The sequence below is a fragment of the Bombina bombina genome, chromosome 12, assembly GCF_027579735.1.
Source record: "Bombina bombina isolate aBomBom1 chromosome 12, aBomBom1.pri, whole genome shotgun sequence".
Taxonomy (NCBI): domain Eukaryota; kingdom Metazoa; phylum Chordata; class Amphibia; order Anura; family Bombinatoridae; genus Bombina; species Bombina bombina.
The window spans coordinates 80,207,072-80,220,326 of NC_069510.1; the positions used below are offsets into that span (position 1 = coordinate 80,207,072).

The 13,255-nt window shown below is 39.9% G+C and overlaps 1 protein-coding gene across 1 annotated transcript in view; it reads left to right on the forward strand.

The window, feature by feature from the left end:
• ARAF (A-Raf proto-oncogene, serine/threonine kinase) overlaps positions 1 to 1,027 on the forward strand; it is a 42,501-nt gene extending 41,474 nt beyond the window's left edge. Inside the window, exon 17 of the mRNA XM_053695799.1 lies at positions 1 to 1,027. This exon is cut by the window's left edge and continues 419 nt beyond it. The gene's annotated coding sequence lies outside the window, so the exon portion shown is untranslated.
• The last annotated feature ends 12,228 nt before the right edge of the window (positions 1,028 to 13,255 follow it).

The window sequence follows — 13,255 nt, forward strand, 5'->3', positions numbered from 1 at the left end:
GTTTTGGGTAACAGTAGAGTTAATCAGGACGAGTCAGGTTGCAAAGCTCTTATGATCGAGGGTCATAGCTTGAGAAGGGAGAAGTGTGATTAATTGGAAGAAAGATGTGGGTCGATATCCAGAGGTGTCCTGAGGATAATGAAACATGGAGGCAAAGATTTGCAATAGTTGGACACCGTGCAATGCACAGCAAGTGAAACAAAAAATGCTGAAACCTCAGTTTCATTGTTAAACCCATAAGAAAGATACTCGTTCAGAGTAATACGTACTGCAGGTAAAAAAGGTGAGGAACTTCTTCTTTGGTCCTCCCAAAACTACTGCAAGAATAAAATGGGTCTTTTGAAGGAAAGTTATTTTTTCTAAATGGGTCTCCATGCAGTTACGTATGTGCCTTCCTCAAAGATAACGCCGAAAGTTCTCCAGTGAGGCTATTGCGTTGTTTATGCTTTTGAGATATATATATATATATATATATATATATATATATATATATATATATATAATTTTTATTTTTTTGCAATAAATGTAATTATTTTCTTGGGAACCAAGGAGCCTACGCGTACAACCTTATCTTTACTATCAGTGATTTCCAATAAATGGACATTGCTATTTGATAATCAATTTTGCATTCAATTCTTGGAGACTGTATTAAAGGACACCCATTCACCTACTCGCCATTGTGCATCTCCTAGAAGATGAAGCTATTTATTGCCTAGACTAAAAATGTGCCTGATTATAACGTCTTTGAGAATTTGAGGCCTTTAAAAGGTCTATGATTTGTAAAAGTGGAATATTCTTTATGTTAATATGGACTTTTTAGCATTGAATCATGTACTATATTAACTGTTACTGTCTTTTTATTGCAAGAATTAAAGTCAGTGATAGCAATGAGGTAAATACGGTCCTGTAAGCTTGAGAATCTTTGAATACATAGATCTGTATGAGGGAAAATAAAACTTTAAAATTGTATTTGAACATAAGGATGTGTAATATATATATAGTTTTAATAAAAATATGTTTGGTGTAACACAGTGTTCCTACAGTCTTTACTCACGTGAAGTCCATTTTTGTCTAAGAAAGAAGGAAAGTTACATCCACATGCAACTGTCGCAGTAAGGGTTAAACATCCTAAAAAACTTTAAGAGACACTGTAAATAAAAAAATAAAAAATCTGAATGTATATTTAGTAAAAGCTATTTAATTTGAAACTGTGATTTTTGTATATGTTTAGTTAGTACAACAACTTTGCAATATATTTTATTATTTTTTTTCCTCTTTTAATGAAAATTAGCTTGGCATTTTGTGGGTTTTCTAATTCTCATATCTGGAAATGCACACTGCAATGCATTTCTTAAAAGGACAGTAAAGTCATAATTAGACAATAATGATTAGGACAGAGCATACAATTTTTAACAACTTTCCAATTTGGTTCTATTTAATTTGCTTCATTCTCTTGTTATCCTTTGCTGAAAGGTTTATCTCGGAAAACTCAGGAGCAGCAAATAATCTAGGTTCTAGCTGCTGATTGGTGGCTGCATATATATATATATATATATATATATATATATTCATGCATGTTTCAGGAAAAGCACTCCTCCGGATTTAAACAAACATAAACATTTATTGGTATACCAATAAATGTTTGTTTGTTTAAATCCGGAGGAGTGCTTTTCCTGAAACCTGCATGACTGTTATTTGATTTGAAGAGCACCACGGTGGTTGGAACTTTATAGTGTGCTGGGCTCATTAGCTTTGGTGTATATACAGTATGTATGTGTGTATATGTATGTGTGTGTATATGTATGTGTGTGTGTATGTATGTGTGTGTATATATATATATATATATATATATATATATATATATATATATATATATATATATATGTCAGGCTACAAATATGAAGTTAACGATGGAACACAATTCACAGATCTTAATTTATTAATAATTGTTTTGTTTCACTATTGTAAAGGAATATCACTATGGCTTAGTGATATTCTCACCTAATAGTGATAGTTTAGTGTTTTATTTTGCCACACCCCAGATTATGCAGTTAGGGTTAAGCAAACTTGAATAGGATTTGTAGAAATTGTTCTCAATATTAAGTTAGCTTTAGTTCTTAAGTTGCAGGTGTAGTAATGGTTCTATTAACTCTCAGAGTCTTATGCAGTGTAACACATAAATATTTAACTAGTAACCAGGTTCTGTTAACAGTTATACATATGCTCATGCAGTATTGCTATTTTATTTGCAGAGATTACTTGTACCTTGTCTTGTGTTGCACTTGTAGTGTGGCAGAGCTGTAATGAATGCACAGCCTGTTCTGTGGAAGTTCCAGTTTCACTGTGGAAGCTGTGTTGTTTATTAATCTGCAGTCAGGATGTTTCAATAAGGGTTAAAGCCAGATTTTCAGTGACAAGTTCTGTGGTAACTCTCCTTTAAATACTAACTACACAGTGAAAGTTCTCCAAGTAACAAAGCATTAGAACACATAGAATAATACTTGCAGTTTGGTTCAGGCAGTTCATTCAATTGATTGCATGTCAGCTCCTAAGTTAATGAACACTGCAGTTGTTTGGATGAATTCCAGTTAAAGTTGAACAAAGTATGAAAAAGTTCCTGTGAGGAAAAAAGTTCAGAAAACAAGTTATTCAAAGTAGTTAGGCTCAGGTAAATAGGGTAGCCTTGTACTCCAAATTACTAAGCAAAGAGAATTGATTTGGGGTGGTTTTTAAAGGCAAGCTGCAAGTTTGTTGCTTGAAGGATTCCGCTGGGTCCTAGAAGGAGCTAGGTTCCTGACATGACCCCCCACTCAGGGCAACGGTCCCACAGTTGCCGGTCTGGGACGATTTGGATTTCTGCGATGGAAGAGAGTGACCAGCCGTTGAGCTCTAAGATTGGTTGCAGGTTCCCATGTGTCGTCATCAGCTGAATAATTTTTCCAGCGTACCAGATATTGTAATTCACCTCTATGGAACCTGGAATCCAGCAGGGAATGCACTTCATATTCGTCTGGATCCAGTGCCTGAGGAGGTGGTGGAAGAATGAGTTGAGAGTGACGAGTGGCTCTGTATGGTTTCAATAGTGACACATGAAATGTGGGGTGGACCTTAATACTATCAGGTAATTTAAGAGTCATTGCGTTTTCATTGACAATTCTAACTATAGGGAATGGTCCTATGAACAGACCCGAGAGTTTCTTACTCGGTATCTGTAATTTCATGTTTTTGGTGGATAGCCAAACGAGATCACCTATGGCGTATATAGGTGGTGGTCTTCTCTTGAGGTCGTAATAATGCTTTTGAGTGAGCTGAGCATTTTTTATGTTCTCCTCAATTAAGCGGAAATTGTCTTGTAAGGAATCATGTAGATCATCGATTAAGGGTGAATTTAAGGTGTCTGTTGCAATGAAAGATATTGTTGGATGGTAGGCATAATTTGCATAAAATGGTGTAGATTTTGTAGATGAGTTTACAGCATTGTTATAGGCAAATTCAGCCATGGAGAGGAAGTTCATCCAATGTTCTTGATGGTAGGAACAATAGCACCGAAGATATTGTTCCAGCAATTGATTCAGTCTCTCTGATTGACCATTGGTCTGAGGGTGAAATGATGTCGAGAAACGATGATCGATCTGTGTTAAGTCACAAAGTTTTGTCCAGAAATGTGAGGTGAATTGTGTTCCTCTATCGGTGGTTATTATCTTTGGTAACCCATGTAGCTTGAGTATGTTATCTATGAATAAATGTGCTGTCTCAGAGGATGTGGGTACTTTGTGATACGGCACAAAATGGGCCATCTTAGTAAATATATCTATGACCACTAGGATTGTTGTCTGTTTATTTGATTCAGGTAAATCCACTATGAAATCCATCGATAGATGGTACCAGGGTCTCTTCGGTACTGGTAATGGAGTTAATAATCCATACGGAGCTCTTCTCTCGGATTTCGAAGTGGCACAAATGGCACAAGTTAAGATATAGTCTCGGATGGATTCTTTCATTTTTGGCCACCAACAATCCCGTGAAAGCTGTTCCAAGGTTCGGTAAATTCCTGGGTGTCCGGCTAATGGAGAGTCATGGTATAACTTGAGCAAATTTATTCGCAATGCTTTGGGAATGTATAATTTCCCTTCATGGTAGTACAGGTCATCAATCTTATGCACAGAAGGGTGAGGTAGCTCCGGCTCCTTGAGACAATGACGTTTGATTTCGGTTATCACATCGGTGGTTAGACCTACAAAACATTCGGTAGGTAAGATAGTGGTATTTTGGGTTGTTGTTTTAGGTTTCTCAGGTAGGCGAGACAGAGCATCTGCTTTACCATTCCTGGAGGCAGGTCTATATACAATATTGAAGTTGAAGCGCGAGAAGAATAAACTCCAACGGACCTGTCTTGCTGAAAGAGTTTTGTTGTTTTCTAAATAAAGTAGGTTCCTGTGATCTGTGAAAATGGTAATAGGAAACTTGGTACCTTCGAGAAGATGCCTCCAGTGTTCCAGTGATCTTTTTATTGCGAGGAGTTCTTTATCTCCTATGGAATAATTTCTTTCAGCTGTTGACATCATCTGTGAGAAGTAAGAAACTGGATGGATGGGATCGTTTGGTGTTTCCTGTTGAGAGAGAACTGAGCCTAAGGCAAAATCAGAGGAATCAACTTCCAACACATAGTGGTGTTCGGGGTTCGGAAATCTTAGAATGGGTGCTGATGTAAAACTATCCTTTAAATATTCAAAAGCTGAATTAGCGTCTGGATCCCAGTTATAAGATGAGTTAATGCTGGTTAATTTCGTCAGTGGTTTTGCTATCTTGGAAAAGTTTCTAATGAATTTCCTGTAGTAGTTTGCAAAACCTAGGAATTTTTGGAGTTCCTTTCTGGACTTGGGTATTAACCAATTTTTGACAGCGTCTACTTTTTGTTTTTGCATAGTGATACCTGTTGGTGAGATATCATATCCAAGGAATGACACATGCTTGGTATGGAATATGCATTTCTCCAACTTAGCATACAGTTTATGCTCTCGGAGCCTAGACAGTACCCATCGCACGTGTGTTTTGTGTTCTGTTTCATTTTTAGAATAAATCAAAATATCGTCTAGGTATATCACAAGACAGATGTCTAAGAGATCTCTGAACACATCGTTTATGAAGTGTTGAAAAGTGGCGGGTGCGTTGCACAGTCCAAACGGCATGACAAGGTACTCATAAAGGCCATACCTTGTCCTGAATGCGGTCAACCATTCGTGTCCTTCTTTTATCCTCACTAAGTTATAGGCTCCCCTTAAATCGAGTTTCGTGTATATAGTTGCCTCAGATAACCTTTCGATTAGTTCTGGGATTAATGGGAGTGGGTAACGATTTTTTATTGTGCGTTTGTTGAGTTCTCTGTAATCGATTATGGGACGTAATGATGAATCCTTATTCCGCACAAAAAAAATTCCGGCACCTGCTGGTGATGTTGATGCTCTGATAAATCCTTTCCGTAAATTTTCTTCGAGATACTCCTTTAAATGATCCAATTCTGGCTTGCAGAGAGGGTACAAGTGTCCATAAGGGATGGAAGAACCAGGTTGAAGTTGTATTGGACAATCGTATGCACGATGAGGAGGCAAGTTCTCAGCTTCTACTTTACTGAATACATCCTTGAAATCTGCATAAGGTGAAGGAATTTGCAACTCAGGTTTTTCTGTAGCTATTTCGGTCTGGAGTAGAACATGTTTGTGGAAACATGTTGTTTTACAATAGACTGAATCAAATTTTATGGAAGATAGTGACCAGTGGATAACTGGATTATGTAATTTGAGCCAACTAATACCCAAAACCACTGGGAAATGTGGTGACGAGACAACATCAAATGAGAGGTGTTCTGTGTGTCCTGCTGTAGTAACTGTTAACGGTGTGGTATGGTGTGTGATAGGGCCAGTTTTAGATTCTGAACCGTCAATCATATGAAAAGAAAATGGAGTATGCTTTTTTATAAGGGGTATTTTATTTTGCTTTACAACATTATAATCAATAAAGCATCCATAAGCTCCCGAGTCTATGATGGCTTCAGTAGTCAGCTGATCTTGGTCCCACTGTATGGAGAGAGTTAACATGCAATAAGTTTTAGTTTTTGTGGTGTTTAATAAATAACTTGTAACTTTGAACTTACATTTCTTGTTTTTCTGTAAAATGGGACACTCCTGGACTGAATGTGTAGGATTGGCGCAATACATGCACAGATTATTACTCTTCCTGCGGTATCTTTCTTCTGTTGTTAAAGGACCACGGGCTATTCCGATATCCATGGGAACAGCTGTTTGTTTACTATGTTGGGTTGGTTGAGGTGGGGAATAGATAGAAGGTTTTGGTCGGACATCTGCAGAAAACCTTTCTGCCTTCCTTTCTCGCAGTCTGCGATCCAATTGTTTTGCAGCATTCATCATTCCTTCTAAGGTTTTTGGGAGTTCTATCCTGGCGATTTCATCTTTCAAGCTCTCCGAGAGGCCTAAACGGAACTGGTTTCGAAGTGCAATCTGACTCCATTCCGAATCAGCTGCGTATAATTTGAATTCCGTGATGTACTCCTCCACGGGTCTCTTGGCTTGCTTAAGGTTCCTCATGGAGGCTTCAGCGGACATTTGTACATCAGTGTCGTGAAAAAGATCATCCATACATGTGAAAAAATCAGAAAGGGATCCTAGCACTGGGTCATTATGTTCGCACAGATTGTCAGCCCAGATTCTTGGCTCACCCCTCAGGAATGAAATAGTACTGAATACCTTGATCCTCTCTGTGGGATAACTGTGAGGTCGTAGATTATAAAGTAAATGACATGAATTCTTAAACTGCCTATACTGCTTCCTGTTTCCAGAAAAGAGCTCTGGTAGTGAAACTGAAGGTTCAGGTGTTTGCTGAGGTGGTGCAGTATGAGTAGTAAGTGAGTCTCTTATAATTCCCCTTAAAGACTGATTTTCAATTTGTAAATCATGAACCGCCTGAGCAAGCTGATCAACCTTTTGGGAGAGGTTGTAAACTATCTGTGGTAGATCTGGTGGCTCCATTTTTATGGCTTAGTAATATGTCAGGCTACAAATATGAAGTTAACGATGGAACACAATTCACAGATCTTAATTTATTAATAATTGTTTTGTTTCACTATTGTAAAGGAATATCACTATGGCTTAGTGATATTCTCACCTAATAGTGATAGTTTAGTGTTTTATTTTGCCACACCCCAGATTATGCAGTTAGGGTTAAGCAAACTTGAATAGGATTTGTAGAAATTGTTCTCAATATTAAGTTAGCTTTAGTTCTTAAGTTGCAGGTGTAGTAATGGTTCTATTAACTCTCAGAGTCTTATGCAGTGTAACACATAAATATTTAACTAGTAACCAGGTTCTGTTAACAGTTATACATATGCTCATGCAGTATTGCTATTTTATTTGCAGAGATTACTTGTACCTTGTCTTGTGTTGCACTTGTAGTGTGGCAGAGCTGTAATGAATGCACAGCCTGTTCTGTGGAAGTTCCAGTTTCACTGTGGAAGCTGTGTTGTTTATTAATCTGCAGTCAGGATGTTTCAATAAGGGTTAAAGCCAGATTTTCAGTGACAAGTTCTGTGGTAACTCTCCTTTAAATACTAACTACACAGTGAAAGTTCTCCAAGTAACAAAGCATTAGAACACAGAATAATACTTGCAGTTTGGTTCAGGCAGTTCATTCAATTGATTGCATGTCAGCTCCTAAGTTAATGAACACTGCAGTTGTTTGGATGAATTCCAGTTAAAGTTGAACAAAGTATGAAAAAGTTCCTGTGAGGAAAAAAGTTCAGAAAACAAGTTATTCAAAGTAGTTAGGCTCAGGTAAATAGGGTAGCCTTGTACTCCAAATTACTAAGCAAAGAGAATTGATTTGGGGTGGTTTTTAAAGGCAAGCTGCAAGTTTGTTGCTTGAAGGATTCCGCTGGGTCCTAGAAGGAGCTAGGTTCCTGACAATATATATATATATATATATATAAAACAACATTTTAAATTAGGGGGAGGTAAAAGGTGAGTTTAAAATCCTCCACTACGCACAAAATATAGAGAAAATAACTAATTGTGTAGTTCATTAACAAATCTAGACAGGCCAGTAGGCCTGTTTTTCCCACAGAAAACCTCTGGAATACACTGTTTGCAATGCAGCAAGGAATTCTGGGTAAGATATGCAAATTAGGTTCACAATGACACACCTTTTTACTTCATGTCTGCTTTTCAGCAGATTAAAGGGACAGTCTACACCAGAATTTTATTGTTTTAAAAGATAGATAATCCCTTTATTACCCATTCCCCAGTTTTGCATAACCAACACAGTTATAATAATATACTTTTAACCTCTGTGATTATCTTGTATCTAAGCCTCTGCAAACTGCCCCTTTTTCAGTTCTTTTGACAGACTTGCAGTTTAGCCAATCAGTGCCTGCTCCCAGATAACTTATCGTGCACGAGCACAGTGTTATCTATATGAAATATGTGAACTAATACCCTCTAGTGGTGAAAAACTGTTAAAATGCAATCTGAAAGAGGTGGGCTTCAAGGTCTAAGAAATTAGCATATGAACCTCCTAGGTTAAGCTTTCAACTAAGAATACCAAGAGAACAAAGCAAAATTGGTGATAAAAGTAAATTGGAAAATTGTTTAAAATGACATGCTCTATCTGAATCATGAAAGTTTATTTTGGCCTAGACTGTCCCTTTAACTTCACTCAGCAGTGATTCAAACTTTCTCCCAGCTGATGAGTGGCAAAAACCACGAAACAGTCTGTCCTGGGATAGTTATGAATCACTGCTTTAATCCTAGCTAAGCTTATATAATAAGATATATATATATATATATATATATATATATATACGGTATATGCACAGATTGTCATTGGCTCACCCATGTGTTCAGTTAGAAATCAGTAGTACATTGCTGTTCCTTCAACAAATGATAACCGTAGAATGAAGCAAATTTTTATAATAGAAGTAAACTGGAAAGTTGTTACAAATTGTATGTTCTACCTAAATCATGAAAACATAATTTATGCTTACCTGATAAATTCCTTTCTTCTGTTGTGTGATCAGTCCACGGGTCATCATTACTTCTGGAATATAACTCCTCCCCAACAGGAAATGCAAGAGGATTCACCCAGCAGAGCTGCATATAGCTCCTCCCCTCTACGTCAGTCCCAGTCATTCGACCAAGAATCAACAAGAAAGGAGTAACCAAGGGTGAAGTGGTGACTGGAGTATAATTTAAAAGATATTCACCTGCCTTAAAACAGGGCGGGCCGTGGACTGATCACACAACAGAAGAAAGGAATTTATCAGGTAAGCATAAATTATGTTTTCTTCTGTTATGTGTGATCAGTCCACGGGTCATCATTACTTCTGGGATACCAATACCAAAGCAAAAGTACACGGATGACGGGAGGGATAGGCAGGCTCATTATATAGAAGGAACCACTGCCTGAAGAACCTTTCTCCCAAAAATAGCCTCCGAAGAAGCAAAAGTGTCAAATTTGTAAAATTTGGAAAAAGTATGAAGCGAAGACCAAGTTGCAGCCTTGCAAATCTGTTCAACAGAGGCCTCATTCTTAAAGGCCCAAGTGGAAGCCACAGCCCTAGTGGAGTGAGCTGTAATTCTTTCAGGAGGCTGCCGACCAGCAGTCTCATAGGCTAAACGTATTATGCTACGAAGCCAAAAAGAGAGAGAGGTAGCAGAAGCTTTTTGACCTCTCCTCTGTCCAGAGTAAACGACAAACAGGGAAGAAGTTTGGCGAAAATCTTTAGTTGCCTGCAAGTAGAACTTGAGGGCACGAACTACATCCAGATTGTGTAGAAGACGTTCCTTCTTTGAAGAAGGATTTGGACACAAGGATGGAACAACAATCTCTTGATTGATATTCCTGTTAGTGACCACCTTAGGTAAGAACCCAGGTTTAGTACGCAGAACTACCTTGTCTGAGTGAAAAATCAGATAAGGAGAATCACAATGTAAGGCTGATAACTCAGAGACTCTTCGAGCCGAGGAAATAGCCATTAAAAACAGAACTTTCCAAGATAACAATTTTATATCAATGGAATGAAGGGGTTCAAATGGAACACCCTGTAAAACGTTAAGAACTAAGTTTAAACTCCATGGCGGAGCAACAGCTTTAAACACAGGCTTGATCCTAGCTAAAGCCTGACAAAAAGCCTGGACGTCTGGATTTTCTGACAGACGCCTGTGTAACAAGATGGACAGAGCTGAAATCTGTCCCTTTAATGAACTAGCTGATAAACCCTTTTCTAACCCTTCTTGTAGAAAAGACAATATCCTAGCGATCCTAACCTTACTCCAGGAGTAATGTTTGGATTCGCACCAGTATAGGTATTTACGCCATATTTTATGGTAAATCTTTCTGGTAACAGGCTTCCTAGCCTGTATCAGGGTATCAATAACCGACTCAGAAAAACCACGTTTTGATAAAATCAAACGTTCAATTTCCAAGCAGTCAGCTTCAGAGAAGTTAGATTTTGATGTTTGAATGGACCCTGTATCAGAAGGTCCTGTCTTAGAGGTAGAGACCAAGGCGGACAGGATGACATGTCCACTAGGTCTGCATACCAAGTCCTGCGTGGCCATGCAGGCGCTATTAGAATCACTGATGCTCTCTCCTGCTTGATTTTGGCAATCAATCGAGGAAGCAGCGGAAAGGGTGGAAACACATAAGCCATCCCGAAGTTCCAAGGTGCTGTCAAAGCATCTATCAGAACCGCTCCCGGATCCCTGGATCTGGACCCGTAGCGAGGAAGTTTGGCGTTCTGGCGAGACGCCATGAGATCTATCTCTGGTTTGCCCCAACGTCGAAGTATTTGGGCAAAGACCTCCGGATGAAGTTCCCACTCCCCCGGATGAAAAGTCTGGCGACTCAAGAAATCCGCCTCCCAGTTCTCCACTCCCGGGATGTGGATTGCTGACAGGTGGCAAGAGTGAGACTCTGCCCAGCGAATTATCTTTGATACTTCCACCATTGCTAGGGAGCTTCTTGTCCCTCCCTGATGGTTGATGTAAGCTACAGTCGTGATGTTGTCCGACTGAAACCTGATGAACCCCCGAGTTGTTAATTGGGGCCAAGCTAGAAGGGCATTGAGAACTGCCCTCAATTCCAGAATGTTTATTGGAAGGAGACTCTCCTCCTGATTCCATAGTCCCTGAGCCTTCAGAGAATTCCAGACAGCGCCCCAACCTAGTAGGCTGGCGTCTGTTGTTACAATTATCCAGTCTGGCCTGCTGAATGGCATCCCCCTGGACAGGTGTGGCCGATGAAGCCACCATAGAAGAGAATTTCTGGTCTCTTGATTCAGATTCAGAGTAGGGGACAAATCTGAGTAATCCCCATTCCACTGACTTAGCATGCATAATTGCAGAGGTCTGAGGTGTAGGCGTGCAAAAGGTACTATGTCCATTGCCGCTACCATTAAGCCGATCACCTCCATGCATTGAGCTACTGACGGGTGTTGAATGGAATGAAGGACACGGCATGCATTTTGAAGCTTTGTTAACCTGTCCTCTGTCAGGTAAATCTTCATTTCTACAGAATCTATAAGAGTCCCCAAGAATGGAACTCTTGTGAGAGGAAAAAGAGAACTCTTCTTTTCGTTCACTTTCCATCCATGCGACCTTAGAAATGCCAGAACTAACTCTGTATGAGACTTGGCAGTTTGAAAGCTTGAAGCTTGTATTAGAATGTCGTCTAGGTATGGAGCTACCGAAATCCCTCGCGGTCTTAGTACCGCCAGAAGGGCACCCAGAACCTTTGTGAAGATTCTTGGAGCCGTAGCCAATCCGAATGGAAGAGCTACAAACTGGTAGTGCCTGTTTAAGAAGGCAAACCTTAGATACCGGTGATGATCTTTGTGGATCGGTATGTGAAGGTAAGCATCCTTTAAATCCACTGTGGTCATGTACTGACCCTCTTGGATCATGGGTAAGATTGTCCGAATAGTTTCCATTTTGAACGATGGAACTCTTAGGAATTTGTTTAGAATCTTTAAATCTAAGATTGGCCTGAAAGTTCCCTCTTTTTTGGGAACCACAAACAGGTTTGAGTAGAACCCTTGTCCTTGTTCCGACCGCGGAACCGGATGGATCACTCCCATTATTAACAGATCTTGTACGCAGCGTAGAAACGCTTCTTTCTTTATCTGGTTTGTTGACAACCTTGACAGATGAAATCTCCCTCTTGGGGGAGATAATTTGAAGTCTAGAAGGTATCCCTGAGATATGATCTCTAGTGCCCAGGGATCCTGAACATCTCTTGCCCAGGCCTGGGCGAAGAGAGAGAGTCTGCCCCCCACTAGATCCGGTCCCGGATCGGGGGCTCTCGGTTCATGCTGTCTTTGGGGCAGCAGCAGGTTTCCTGGCCTGCTTGCTCTTGTTCCAGGACTGGTTAGGCTTCCAGCCTTGCCTGTAACGAGCAACAGCTCCTTCCTGTTTTGGTGCAGTGGAGGTTGATGCTGCTCCTGTTTTGAAGTTCCGAAAGGGACGAAAATTAGACTGTCTAGCCTTAGCTTTGGCTTTGTCTTGAGGTAGGGCGTGGCCCTTACCTCCTGTAATGTCAGCGATAATCTCTTTCAAACCGGGCCCAAATAAAGACTGCCCCTTGAAAGGTATATTAAGTAATTTGGACTTAGAAGTAACATCAGCTGACCAGGATTTTAGCCACAGCGCCCTACGTGCCTGTATGGCGAATCCTGAGTTCTTAGCCGTAAGTTTGGTTAAATGTACTACGGCCTCCGAAATGAAGGAATTAGCTAGTTTAAGGACTCTAAGCCTGTCCGTAATGTCGTCTAGCGTAGATGAACTAAGGTTCTCTTCAAGCGACTCAATCCAAAATGCTGCCGCAGCCGTAATCGGCGCGATACATGCAAGGGGTTGTAATATAAAACCTTGTTGAACAAACATTTTCTTAAGGTAACCCTCTAATTTTTTATCCATTGGATCTGAGAAAGCACAGCTATCCTCCACCGGGATAGTGGTACGCTTAGCTAAAGTAGAAACTGCTCCCTCCACCTTGGGGACCGTTTGCCATAAGTCCCGAGTGGTGGCGTCTATTGGAAACATCTTTCTAAATATTGGAGGGGGTGAGAACGGCACACCGGGTCTATCCCACTCCTTAGTAACAATTTCAGTTAGTCTCTTAGGTATAGGAAAAACGTCAGTACTCGCCGGTACCGCAAAGTATTTATCCAACCTACACAGTTTCTCTG